A 12,012-nucleotide genomic window follows, 5' to 3' on the forward strand; every position below is an offset into this window, starting at 1 on the left:
TCTGGGATTTGGAAAGAACATTGCTGAGTCTGTCGAAGCTAAGCCAATCATTCCCAAATATTTGCCATGAGACATAACATAATTAAATCATTAAAGGCCGCTGTAGGCCCCAGCGTTCCCATTCACAAGGGAAGGGCAGCGGCTGTGTGTCGACACATGTGATTAATTTTGTTGCCTCTCCGCATTGGGTGCGACAGGATCGTTCAGTGTTCTCAGTGCAGAGAAAGGCAGCAAACAGACCTGTGGTTGAAGGAGGCGGCTTGTAATACTCAGCATGCTTTGCTACAACGCATCCCAGACTTTGGTGGGCCGCTTCCACAAGGGTAACAAAATGTGGTGGCAGAATTGGGAGGCAGGGAACTTCTCTACATAACTCTACTTCTGGGGTTTTTGTGAGATCGAGTTTGGCTCCTTTACATGTGTTTTTCTGAGCTGTCTTTCCTCCATGCCAGAGTAATGTGGTGAGCCAGGGAGCTACAGCACCAGAACAGTTTGTCGCCTATTTCCATTTCAGTTGAACATGGAGGAGCTTGCTTGAATGACGAGGTCGGCGACCGTGGCGTGCCCGTGTTCTGGTTCCTTACGGGTCCAAGTGCAGAAAGGGAGGCCCCCTCAGTCTCTACTTCGTTCATAGTGCCTGCATCGGAGGCGTGGAGCCTCTTTCAGCCCAAGCACCAAACCCCATTTTGGAGAAGCGTTGGGGAACGACCGTGCAGGACTGGACAGGGCCAAGCACAAGGGCATGTTTTAATCTCACAGTTCTTAATTCCATAATTAACATTAGATGAGGGCTTTGGATCTTAGAAGAGGGGAAATTACTGGCCCAAAGCCAGGAATCCCCCAGATGACCAACAGCTGAGGAAAGGGGCAGGGCCTCCTGGGGAACCACTGCAGGATTCATTTGGAGCCATCCATCCATCCTGCTCCAGATGTTGGCAGCTGTAGGATGGTTTGCAGTGGCCCAGCCTCCCCACAGGCAGTCCTGTTCTGCGCCTGTATTGGAAGTTGTTAAGCAATTCAGTCAGGTGATTTCCAACCAGAAGGGGCTCCCAAAAGTGACTAGGTTGGCCACTTGTGAGCTACCACAAAAAGGGCCTCCACCGTGAGAGAAAGGACAAAAGAGGACACCAATTTGCATAGTAGCCATATGCTAATTTTGTCTTTTAGAGATGAATCCTCATTGTGATTTAAATAGCGATACAGTCCACCTCGCCAAGACTGTGGCCAGGTGACCTTTGTGACTTGCTCGGTCTGCTGTCTGGGTGCTGTTAATGGGCACCCAGTTTCAAGGCCTTCTTCTTGAGGGTTCTTGATGTTTTTACTAGATGTGGACCCGATGCTCTTTGATTACAAGACCCTCCCAAAATAGAAGACAGCCCTCTGAGATCCCTTCGAATAGAGGACTGTCCTCTGTAACAGTGGACCCTTGGCCACTCTCCGAAACACAGGTTACACATGTTAAAAGTCAAAATTTGCGGAGGGTTGGAAGAGTAAAGACCACCTTCAATGTTTAATTAAGATGGAACGGTGAAGTTTGAGATCATCCCTGCTAGTTATATTCTCTGTGTATCAGCAATGAATGTCAGGACACTGAGATAGCCTCTGGTCATGCCTGAGTATTTGAACAGATGTGGAAAACTCAGGATATCCAGGTGTTCAAAAGCTCAGGGCCTGGACCAGTTGATCAGCTAAAAGAAATTGCACAAGATGTAGCAAGGGTGTGTGAATATGTGGGCACAACATGGAAGTTGGGGCAAGCTTCTGACTTTATCTGGGTTCCTCAGGTTCTGAGTAGGCTTGGCAATCATGCACAAATCCATCCATCTGGATGGACTTCTCCTTCCACTTAGGGATGAGCAAATCCAGTTCAAGGAGGTCTGCACGGAAACTCAGCCCAGTCTTCTGCCTATTTACTTGTATGAGCTGCACTTATTTCAGTGAGGCTTACTCCCAGGTAAGGAAGCATAGTGTAGTTTGCAGCTGCTGCTTCCCCTTCCCCTTCTGACAGATTCAGACCTGGAGGCAAGACGGCACATGTTCCCATGTAGTAGAAGTGGGCCTGAAACAATGATGGTGGAGGAAAGATTCTCAATAAATCCAACTCCACTTGATCCATGTTAAGCACTTTAAAACTGATGCCCACAAATCAAACCATGATGTACGTGTGTTTGTTGAAACCTAAGTTGCTCTATTTTTTCAGTGTACAATATTTGACTATATCAAGACCTGGAAGGGAGAGGGTGGGGGGTAAAGTGGCAGAATAGCTGTTTGACTTAAGTTAAAAATATAAGAAAGATAGAGACATGAATGACAGCTGAAAGGGATGGTGATTATGGCAATGCAGGCTGAGCCATTATCTGCTTGGCCTGCTCTGGAATAAACTGGGCAAGGCCCAGCGTCACTCTCTTGTCCTGTCCTGCGACAGCTGCAGACAAAGGGCAGGTTATTCCCTGGCTTTTGAGGAGGCTGGCAAGGTACCGCTCCAACCCTGACAGAGAGGGATGGCAGGCTAGGACGCAGTGGGTGTTCCTACATCCTCCCCACTCCTCATGCTGCTGTTCCCGGCCCCCTGGGAACTTTCTGTTGCACAAGTGGTTTATCAAGTCACGAGAATCTTCCCGTTGGCTCTCCCCCCTTTTCAGAGCCCCTTCTGCTCCAGTTATGGGGTCCCCCGAAGGAGTGATGTGCAGTGTGAAACAATAGCATAGCTCTGACACCTGGTGTACCCTCAGACATGTGGGCTACTTTACATGCTCAGAAGTGCTCTTTCTTGTAGGACTGCCCTTCCCCACACTGGTTGTAGGCTAATTGTTGGATGGCACTTCTACTTTTTTAAAAAATTGAAGTCAGGCAGATGGGGAGGAGAAGTCCAGGCTTTTCAGTAGTGGCTCCCTCGTGGAACAACTCTCCAAAAGAGAAGCATGGCTCCTTTTTCACTTTTAGGGGAAAGGAAGAATTGTGAAATATGTATCGTCTCTCTGTCTGTCTAACCACCAAAGGTATCATTTATTTATCGGCAGGCAATGAGGAGGGAAGTTAAATTTGAACTGCTAATGGTTTAAATCAAGAAGTAGCTTGTTTATTAATTACCTGGAGCCATTTGATGGTGGTCGTTTTGGGGGCAGGGGGAGGTTGAATTTAATCCTCAACTTTTGATTGTGCTTTACTGTGGTGTTCTGTTGTTGGGGGTCATATTTAAAATCATATTTTAAGGGCTTCTGGAAGGATATAAATCCCAGGAATAAATGAAGGCAAGCAGTGAGGCATCCATAGACACCACTGGGTGATGCATGCCTTTATCTTCTGCCAGTTTGAGGTAAATCCACTAAAAAGAGAGAATAGCACTGTGTCTCCCTCCCAGTAGCAACCATGCAGAGTCCGACATATGCCTACTCAGAAGCAAGTCCCACTGAATTCAAAGGGACTTCTCCCTGTGCGGGGTGACATTGCAGCCCTGAGTTATACCCACTTACATGGGAGCGAGTCCTATTAAGAGCAGACATGTAAGATTTCCTGGCTAGCTGCTTCTCTAGCAGACCATGACGTGAATTAGCCCAATACAGAAGTCTCTGTGAGTCCATAGAAATGTATTGCATTTGTCCAGGATCCTCTGAATATAAGATGAATTTCAGTCTGACAAGAGAAAAAGGATGGAAAAAATGATTTTGACATATATTAAAGATCCAAGCCAAGTTATACAAAGCAAAGTGAAAGTATTAGGGTTTCTCTTTTGAAAGGGAAGCGCTACAAAACATGCCAAAATAAACATTCGTTTGTTTTCACAACTTGATTAACATTTCTCTGCTGTAAGATGATACAAGCATAATGATTTCGCACGAATAAAGACATTTCCCATCGCTAAAGCCAACTCTACATATCTTCCACATTCAGTGAAAATGAAGGGTGGCATATGTATGTTTCGAACCACCAAAAAAGCAAAAAGGAGCCCAACCTCTTTCACAAACCCCATCTAAGTAAACAGCGTTAAATGCATGACTGAAGTCACAGTCCATCCTCTCCATAATCTCAGTGCTGACCTAACTTTCTGCATAACGGAGATAAATAAATGTCCTAACTTACCACACATGCCACACAATTTGTGTGATATTTTCTGGAAAGTGTATTCATTTTTCTGTGGTTGGGTTTTTAATTTTCCCAGCTTTAAGCATGCACAAATTATGTCCTGCCCCTTAAGAAATCACACAGGTTTTAGGCCCAGAAAATATAAGCTGTTACTTTTGGAACTCAGTTCCCACTTGCACCTGTGAATTGGAAGGCCACTGGCATTTCTTTCTAGATCTGTAAGCTGAACATCAGCATCACCATCCGAAGGTCCCGTCCTTGGCCAGGTCGAGGACCCGTGGCTGCCAAAGCCTCTGTGTGACGCTGTCCCTGTTGACAGCGGAGGGCCGGCACAGCAGCTCCTTCTGCGGAAGGAGGCTGAGGGCTGCTTCCATGCCCAGAGCCACCGGCCCTGCCTGCCTGGCTCAGGGGAGGACGCCTCCTGCTGACCCAGAGCGTGGTCCAGCTAGCCTGGGACGGTCCACAAGAACTGGCAGCAGCTGCTGGAGTTTCCAGCAGGATTCCTGCTGAGCCTGACTTGGAAATGGCTGGGGATCGAACGAGGGGCCTTCTGCCTGAAAGGGGGCAAGCTGAAGGCCTGGGGCAGCAGCGGCAAACTGCTCTCATGCCACGTGAGGCCCCGATGCCGACAGGAGCAAGACCCCGCAGGCACCTAGGAAGGCCTGGCTGTGGCCCCGTGTGCCACAAAATGCCCAGGCAAGGCCTGTGAATGCAGCCCCTTGAGAAATCCCCTTCCGCACACAAGCTTGATTTCTCCTGGGAAGCGGCTGTGTGCGCACACGTGTGCTCCTTTGTTAACGCCAGGCAACCAGCCCTTTCAGTGTGTTCGTGCCATTCATGATTGTCCACTCAGGGCATGTATTTATTTTGCCAGATCATTTTGCCAGAATTTTGGTTGTGGTTTTTTTTCCTGGAACCTGAGCCTAACAAAGCAAAATGTGACTGTCTTTTGTTGCTAAAGGTCACATGAGTTAAGCAGCACCATGTTTTTTTCAGTGTTTTTTTGTAATAAACAAACGTTGACATTCCAGCTGAATTATGTGAGCAATTATTAATCACATTGGATGGCCTTATTATCTTCAGATGTCATTAAAACAAAAAGGAGCTAGAAGAAGGTTTGGGATGTTTCTGGCTCTTTCACCACACTGACAACTAAAGAATGACCATTGAACAGCATTTTTTGTCACTGCTAGATAAGATCAAATCATGATTACAGATGATATTAGTGCTTGCTACTGACTGTGTCTGTGAATTATTCTGAGTTGCTTCAATTTCGTCAAAAAATAGTTGAACGACATAGATATCTGTGCAAAAATATTAGGCATAAATACTTGTAGGTGATGAACAAACAATGAAATTGTCATCACACATAGGATGGCACTTTTGTCATTGCTGCTTTCATTTCCAGCATCTGTAATTCTAAGGGGCAGCTTTATTGACTGGAATGTACATTTGGTTGCAAATCGACGCCTGTCCATTTCCCCGCTGGTATCCAACTGCCGGGGGCGGGGGGGTCCCTCCCTCCACAACAGCCATGAGAAGGGTGCTTTGAGGAATGTCGTCCCTTGAATGGACTGGGGAAGAACTCAAAAGGAGAAGTGAAATTGCAGAAGAGAAAAAGGAAAAGAGGAACAGAACACACAGCTCAGAAGGTCAGTCATGCAGTTCAGAACTGCACAAAGCTGCTTCCTGCACCACCCATCTGGAAAACGAATCAAGCAACGCCGCCATGCCGTTTTCCTGCTCCCTCCTATGTCTCAGGTTATAAGAACATCAGAAAGGCCCCACTGGATCTGGCCACCTAGTCCAGCATTCTGTTTACGGAGCGGCCAGCCAGGTGTCCACAGGATCCCACAAGCAGGACGTAGGTGCCACAGCACCTCCTGCACAAGCACCTCAGCATCTGGTGTACGTAGGAACACTGCCTCTGATACCACAGGGAGAATTTAGCCATCAGGACTAGTAACCACTAACAACCTTTTCCTCCATGCATTTGCCCAACCCCCTTGAAAGGCTTCCAGATTGGTGGCCATCACTGCCGCTTGTGGACGTGAATTCCATAGTTCAGGGTATGTGAAGTCCCCAGGTCTGTCCTGAACCTGCCGCCAGTCAGCTTCACGCAATGACCCCTTTGGGTTCAAGTAGTATGACAGGTGGCGACAAATGTCTCCTTATCTGCTTTCTGCACACCACACACAATTTTGTTCACTTCTATAATGTCTCCCCTTTCCTGCCTTTTTTCTGAACTAGGCCATGTAATAGCCTTTTCTCGTAGGGGAGTTGCTGCACTCCTTTAATCACGTTGTTTACCCCTTTTCTGTCCCCTCCTCATTTCGGGTGCAGTGGCTGGAACGAACACCTGTGCCATTTGTAGCGGCTAGTCTTGAGGGCAGGGGTTGTGTTGCTTCTTGCTTCTTGTGCGTGGGGAGCCACTTGACTTGGGCTAAAAATGCTTTGAATACATAAATGACACAACAGTGTTCCAAACTGATGTGGAGTGAATATAAATGTCCATTTATCAAGTCATAACTTTCTCACGGTGCTGTATATGTAAGCATTTGGCATAAACACTTTTTTGTCCAAAGGACTGTGCCAAGTAGAGAGTGTTTTTTTAAAAACTGCACTCCTGTTGCCAGAGATTCCTGATGAAGTGCAGATGTATGATTTGGCAGGATGATGCAGAAGTTGGTCTGCACGTCCTATAGAGTAGGGGGTTGATCCTACAGTGGCACTGCACCGGGTCAGGGTGTAGCAGGGAGCCCTTTTTAGATGCAAAAAGAACCTGCCTCTGGGTGGCGCAGTGGTTTAAACCGCTGAGCTGCTGGGCTGGTTGATCAAAAGGTCGGCAGTTCGAATTCGCAGACAGGGCACTCTCGTACTCCGTCCCAGCTCCTGCCAGCCTTGCAGTTGAAAAGCATATAAATGCAAGTAGATAAATAGGTACCACTTCAGTGGGAAGGTAACATGCACTTCGGTGTTTAGTCATGCCGGCCACATGACCATGGAGACTGTCTGCAGACAAACGCTGGCTCCCTCAGCTAGGAAACGGGGATGAGCACCGCCCCCTAGAGTCAGGCATGACTGGACTTTAATGTCATGGGGAAAACTTTACCTTTTTTCCCCCACAACATGGTACTCTTCAGAAGTGCTAGACCATGAACTTTGCTGCATGAGTCTTGTCGTCTGTGCTCAGCATTCTCTGCTCAAAGTTATTTAGTGATTGTTTAGATTATATGAATCTCTGCTTTCTCTTGTTCCTAAAGAACACTTCAGTGAGTATTTTTAGGGCAGGGAAAACGCCATATTAGTTCAGAATGTGAAAGAAAACATTTTTGTAACTTGTGCGATTGCATTGCTCTTCTATTGCTCTTCAGTGCCACCTAGAGGTTATGCTGTTAAAACACAGTGGATGGTGTAGTGCTTGGATCTCAGTTCTGGGATGAAAGCAAAGGGAGTGATAGGCACCAACTTGAACAGCTTCAAAGCGGAGTTGGGCAAGTTCCTGGATGAGGCGAATGCCAATGGCCATTAGCCTAGTGGCTCTATGATACCTCCAGCATCAGAGGCAGTGCGCCTAGGCAGAGCGGCTTCTGGAGAACATAGGTGGGAGGATGGTGTTGCATCTGCGTCTTGCTTGTGGGCTCCCCACAGGCCACTCTTTGGCCACTGTGGGGACTGAATGGTGGACTTGATGGACCCTTGGTGTGATCCAGTGCAGCTTTTCTTCTGGTATAGTGAATTGAGAACCTCAAGCAGAAAAGCCCTTTAACTTGCCGAATCCCCCAGGCAGCCTACGGAGGGTGCCAGATTCACGAAGGGTGAGCTAGCGTAACGCAGAGAAAGGCTGCCATAGACCCTGCTTCCCGCTGTGCAAGGTTTGCTCTTGTGGGTTTTGTTTTTACTTGCTAGAAATGCAGAAGGAGCGTGTTTCCAAACTGTTCTCCACCCGCAGGCTGAAGCAGCGCAAGCCACTCCACCACCTCTGGCCTGCATTTTGCCTTGTGGCCTGGCAAACAGCTTAGTTAGTGGTGACAGCCTTCCCTCATTTCCTGTCTTTGGGTGGGAGGGCTCTTTGCGTAGGTACCCCAAACCGCACCAAGTAACACGAGACAGAAGCATCAGGAGAGACCTGGGGAGAAATCTGAGTTTGGTAGAAATGCGATAAAAGTTTGAGGAAGGGCCCCACATTACAACATGTTCCACTTATTTTACTATTTATTTATTTAAAACTTCACCTTTTAGAGACCAAGTGCCCGAACTGCAACCCAAAATCCACTTATTTATCGCAAAGTGCCAACACTACAATAAAACCTGAAAACTGAGGTTTTAGTTTAGAAAAAACAACTCACAGCCAGTCCAAGCAAATATATATATATATATATATATATATATATATATATATATCCTTGGCAGCACACTGACTGGCCATGCGAAAGCTCAGACGAGTCACAGCTAATGAGTCGCGGCCCGTGACGTCATTGCCTGGCACCGCTACTCCATTCTGAGCATGCACATGGCCCCTATGTGCATTGTTATCCGATGCACGGCTGCTGGGGCGATGCCGGGGCGACTCGGCTCATGTGCCGACAGAGGGCTCTGCATGCCTGCTGTGGCACGTGTACCATAGGTTCGCCACCACTGGCCTAGACCATTCCACATGAGGGGGTTGAGAGGGGGACTTCGCACAGACATGTATGCCAGCCCTAGAGCTGGCAGAAAGGGGGATGCTGCAGACCGACTCTTAGCACCCCCAGCCCAAATGCAGCTTCTGAAACTAGAGACTTTCATACCATCTAAGTGCAAAAAGAAGGCAGCCAGACTGTGGGGAACAGAGGAAGAAAGAGCAGAGGCATTACTGGGGCAGTGGGAAAGAGGCAATGAGAACAGCTTTGGGGGTAGACAGCAAGCTGAGTGAGCATTGCACAAAGTGGACTATTCTATTCCTTGTATCCAACATCACCCAACCTCTCCCTCTATTAGTGAACAGGGGCAGCTGAGTGCATACAAGTCTGGAAGTTAAATGGGGCCATCAAAAAACAGGACTCTGGTTTCTAAATGCTCACAGGGACTGCCTAGGCAGCCAGAAACATAGATGTTTGCAAAAGAAACAAAAAGAAAAAAGATAATTGTAGTAAGTCCCAACCTCATCAAGAATTGGTTAGTTCATTGCATACTGGTGGCAATCAAGCATATGAATACGGGGCACTGGGGAGAGAAAAGGGGATAAAGAAACCAGGAGTACTTCCAGACAGAAGGCTTCTCATGACACTCCTAAGAAGGCCTTGCGTGCCTATTGCATCTTTCCCTCCTTAACTGATTTTCTATGGGAAGAAAAGAAGACAGAAGCGTCGGAAAACACAGGTGGCGAGGCTGTGGATGGCAGTGGCATCCTCTGGGCCCCTGTACCATTCTATGAGTGAGGCAAGGTGACGTGGTGACAAAAGCCCTCATCTGGAAGTTGGTGGGCAGCCAGACTGTGTGAGTGAGCCTGTTCAGGTCATTCTGTGTCGAGAGCAGCAGAGCAAGGGCAGGTCACACCCCTCCCTGATCCAAACCAGCAAGCAAGGGCTGAGCGGCCTTCACCTGCTCAGGCCCCTGATGGTTTATAGTCAATATCCTGGACTGTGAGATTGGTATGGGACGAGGGAGGAGAGGATTCCTGAGGTTTCGCCCTTCCTTTCGACAGGATTGGCTCCATCTCCATCCCTTCCAATATCGATAATCAAATACTCAGGTCTGGGCATGGGAGATTTTTCATGTGTTACCACTGCACCAATTCGTGCACACACATGTACATGCACACACACACTGGGGGGATCATTTTTTCGTCCCTCCCTCACCCGAAATCCATCCCTGCTGCTCCAGGACAGGTGCAAAGAGGGGTTCTCTTCTAGGCATGCACTGTCGCAAACCCAGTTTTCACCTTACTCTGTTTCTAACTCATAAGGATGGGCAGAACAAGCAGAAATCGGACTCCATTAGTTCTAGCAACTTGTCTGCAAATTCAGAAAAGAGGAAACCCCTTTGGGATCTGGATGGGGGGGGGGGGCATTCTCAGGCCAAGGCAGCCACCCACTTCCCTAGGAGAAACTGCCACTGAACACAGTGGGGCTTCCTTTCGCATAAATGCAGGTTGGGGTGTGCTGAAAACCACAAAGGCAGGTCCTGATTTCGGCTGTGCTGCGTGAGCTGCTCTAGACTGCAGTGATCAAACCAGGACAAGAGAGAGATGACATTAATTTTAAACGAAAGAGAGAACGCAAGTCCGCCGGGGGTGTACAATCAAAATAAAATTGCAGTTTATTCAGACGTGCAGTGGGTGCATATGGCCAGGACATCTCCAGTTACATTGTATTGTTTTATATTGTTATTTATTTATTGTTGTAAGCCGCCCCGAGGCTTCGGCAAATGGGGCTGCATAGAAGCTTTCTAAATAAATAGATAAATAATAATAGCCCAGACAGGGAATACAAAGACGGGGTCTGCACTGGATGCTCGCCTAAGCTAGTAGTTACCTAGGTGGTTTGGAGGAGGGTTCAGGCAGGCCCTTAAAAGAGGCAGGTGAGCGTGGAAACGGAAGCGTTGGATGGATGAAGACAAGGGGCGAAAGCAACCCAGAATTTCACATCAGCACATCTAAACCTGAGGGAATCGACGGACAACAGGAGCTTCCTGGCCAGGTGAGGATGCCCATCTTGGCCGTTCTTGTCCATTTCAGGCTTTCTGTGGCCATTTAGTTCTGACACGTGAAACTCCTACCGAAGAAAGAGCGAGCTTCTAGATAAGCTTATATTCATCGGCATGCCCTGAAATATTCACGTGCATGCAAATTTCCTTTTCCTCGATTTTACTGTGTTGGCATATCACAAAAGAAATGACCACGATTGAAGGAGCAGCAGCACGAAGGAGGCTGCTCTCGGGACCGGGTCACGCTAGCCCTTGTCGCTCCAGCAACCGGCCTCCTTTGTCTCCGTGCAGCGCCCAATCAGCCCTCGCCACAGGGCGGTCGTGTGAATGCGCATGGAGACACGCGTTGCAGACCCGCGCCTGGCCAGCAGAAGCAGACGCAGGGGCGGAAGAGACGGCGCGCCGGAGCCGGGCCGGGGGGCGTGGGGAGCAGGGGGCCGGCTGCGCAGCGCCCCTGCCCCGATTCCGCCCGCACCGCAGGAGGGCCAGCTGACCGACCCGCCGCCTGTGCGCGTGCGCGAGCGCGGCCGAGCAGGGGCGGGCCGCCTCCGCCCGCCCGCCGCCCGCCCACCGGGTCGCCCCGTCCTCCCGCTCGCCTCCTCCGCCAGCCCGTGCGAACTTCAGCCCGCCAGCCAGGCAGCCCGCCCGCCCGCCAGGCAGCCCGCCCGCCCGCCGGCGCGGCGCACTTCTGCGGCCGCCCCTCGCCGATGCGCCGCCGCTGCAGAAGCCCGCCCGGGCCATTCCGGCTGGGCGCTCGCCGAGGCTGCCCTTCCCCTCCGCGGCAGGACGGGGGCGAGCGAGCCGCCTAGCCCTCGCGCTGCCCCTGCCTCCCGCCGGCTCCCGCGGGGTCCCCGTCGCTCGCCGCCGCCGCCGGCATCCCCAGGCGCCCCCGCTTCGCGCCGCGCCGCGCCAGCAGCCCGGCTCGGATCTTGCTTATGCCGCTCACTGCGCTCGGCCGTGCGAGGTCGGCGGCACGAGCGCACGGCGTCCTCCCCGACACGCAGATGGCCGGCTGATGGTGAGTGATTTGGCGCCCCCCCGCCCGCCGGCCGGCCGTTCCCACGCACCCCCTCCCCCTCGGCTCAGCCTGGAGGCTCCTGGCTTGGGGGATGATGCGTGTCTCGGGATGGCTTCGCACCGAGCCGTCTGGATGGATCCCTTCTCCGGGGCTGGCCGGTTCTGCAAGGGAAGGTGTGTGTGTGTGCCCGTGTGCGTGGGCCGGGCTGGCGGGATGGGGCACAC

The 12,012-nt window shown here is 50.2% G+C and overlaps 1 protein-coding gene across 4 annotated transcripts in view; it reads left to right on the top strand.

Moving 5' to 3' along the window:
- The first annotated feature begins 11,562 nt into the window (after positions 1–11,562).
- Positions 11,563–12,012, top strand: part of ST3GAL4 (ST3 beta-galactoside alpha-2,3-sialyltransferase 4) — a 116,200-nt gene continuing 115,750 nt past the window's right edge. For all 4 annotated transcript variants that reach the window (XM_044437632.1, XM_044437639.1, XM_044437631.1 and 1 more), the window contains exon 1: positions 11,563–11,788. The gene's annotated coding sequence lies outside the window, so the exon portion shown is untranslated. The remainder of the gene's footprint in view (positions 11,789–12,012) is intronic.

The sequence above is a fragment of the Varanus komodoensis genome, unplaced genomic scaffold (genome assembly GCF_004798865.1).
Source record: "Varanus komodoensis strain SLA01 unplaced genomic scaffold, ASM479886v1 scaffold30, whole genome shotgun sequence".
Classification (NCBI taxonomy): Eukaryota; Metazoa; Chordata; class Lepidosauria; order Squamata; family Varanidae; genus Varanus; species Varanus komodoensis.